Genomic DNA, 1,882 nt, shown 5'->3' with positions numbered 1-1,882 from the left:
TCGGCAGTTCGTCGAGGTTCTTGATCCACGCTACCAGCTGATATCACGAAGAACATTGCGCGAAAATTGATTGTTCACGAAGAACGTTGCGCGATGTCCACATACCAAATCTCTTTATAGAAATAAAGCAGAAACTGCGCGAGATTCTTGATAAGATTGAGTTCTGCGCTGTTACTACTGACGGCTGGACTTCAAGAGCGAATGAAAGTTATTTATCAGTTAGTTGTCATTTCATAACTGAAGATTTTGAGATGCGGACAGCAGTTCTGTCAACTACAAAACTTAAATATGAAACAAACCATTCCGCACAAAACATTGCCAATTCCTTACGCGATGTACACAAAAAATCACTGCAATTGTTACCGATAACGCATCAAATATAAAATACGTAGCGCATACGATTAATATGATTGTTCAGGACTGTTTGGCTAATGAAAATTTAAAGCCCTTTTTGGCAAAATTGTGGCTTTTTTAAAGAGCAGTACCATAGCTTCTGCTAAATTCAGAGACATAAGGAAAATAAGGAAACCCCACTCAGCTTAAAACGAGAATGCCCAACAAGATGGAACAGTGCGTATCACATGGTGAAAAGATTTTTGGAAACCAAAGATGCCTTTTGTAAGGTGTTACTTAACACTCCAAGGGCATTAAACTTATCTGCGGACGAAATTGCCATTTTGGAAGACCTGGAAAAGGTTTTCTCTCCCTTTGAGAACGCGACTGTGAGCACATCATCGAACAACTTGGTCATCGTGTCGATGGTCATTCCAGTATGCTGTGGCCTTCTTCATAACCTTGAAAGTCTCCAAGACAAGCTAGCTACTGAGGAGGGTGAGCGTGCTTGTATGTTATTAATATCTGGCACAAGAAACCGACTACTTAAATACGAGTCGCGCTCAAATACAAGAATCTCCACTCTCCTGGACCCCCCGTTTCAAGAGAGATGGATTTTTATCACCTTTTAATGTCAGCGAAGCAGAGAAATTTTTGGAAAGTGAACTCTTTATATTCAACGCATTGTCCGAGCCACATCCATCTTCCTCCAACCTACCAGCACCAAAACCAGCAGTCCAACAGCTCCCACTATTCGATTTTCTAAAAAATATTTGCCCATTGGACTACTGGAAGGTAAAAATACATAACATAAGAGTAAAACATTTTTAATTAAAACAATTTCTTCACAGATATCAACTGACAACGCATTTAAAAGATGCGTGAAAAAGTTTTTGTGCGTCCCAGCAACGTCCACAGAAAGTGAATGAATGTTCGGCAAAGCTGAACACATAGTAATTGAGAAAAGGAGTTGTCTCAAGCCGCAGCAAGTAGATATGCTGCTCTTTATAAACAAAAATGATTGGATGAAATAAATTATCTCATTAAATAATATAATCTTTGCATAGTTTAGTTTAGTTTATATGAATTTTAATAAGAAATTCATCTTTTGTTTTTTATACTCATTCACGAAGTGAATTAGTATATTGGTTTTGTGCAATGTCCGTCTTGCTGCCCGTCCGTCTGTCCTTCTGTCCGTCTGTCCGTATAAACGCAGTTCATTTCGCCGCTATTGAAGCTAGAGACTTGAAATTTGAAACACATACTCGTGTATAAGTCTGATTTATAAAGTGTTAAAATTTTCCCGATCCGCCCACTAGGGGCGTGGCAAATCGGAAAATGTATTTTCCGATATACCAGAAATCATGTTAGTTGAAGAGCTAGAAAGTTGAAATTTGGTATGAAGATCCGCGTTGACCCCCAAGTCCCCCCAAAAAGCTATGGTGGATATATCTACGCCCATTGGGGGCGTGACAAATCCGATAAAACTGTATCTCCTAAAGTTCTAAAGCTAGAACGTTGAAATTTCGCACGTGGGCTTATTCTATAA

At 39.1% G+C, this 1,882-nt stretch overlaps 1 pseudogene across 1 annotated transcript; it reads left to right on the top strand.

The window, feature by feature from the left end:
* The first annotated feature begins 463 nt into the window (after positions 1 to 463).
* Positions 464 to 1,451, top strand: LOC149090409 (E3 SUMO-protein ligase ZBED1-like; annotated as a pseudogene). Its single transcript, XR_016197623.1, has 2 exons — positions 464 to 1,128; positions 1,185 to 1,451. The product of XR_016197623.1 is annotated as an E3 SUMO-protein ligase ZBED1-like (transcript).
* The last annotated feature ends 431 nt before the right edge of the window (positions 1,452 to 1,882 follow it).

The sequence above is a fragment of the Drosophila navojoa genome, unplaced genomic scaffold (assembly GCF_054131105.1).
Source record: "Drosophila navojoa isolate 15081-1374.11 unplaced genomic scaffold, UAZ_NAV_1.0 NAV_Backbone_216, whole genome shotgun sequence".
NCBI lineage: Eukaryota > Metazoa > Arthropoda > Insecta > Diptera > Drosophilidae > Drosophila > Drosophila navojoa.
Note: the sequence above shows the minus strand (reverse complement) of the source record. Positions and strands in the feature narration are given on the sequence as shown.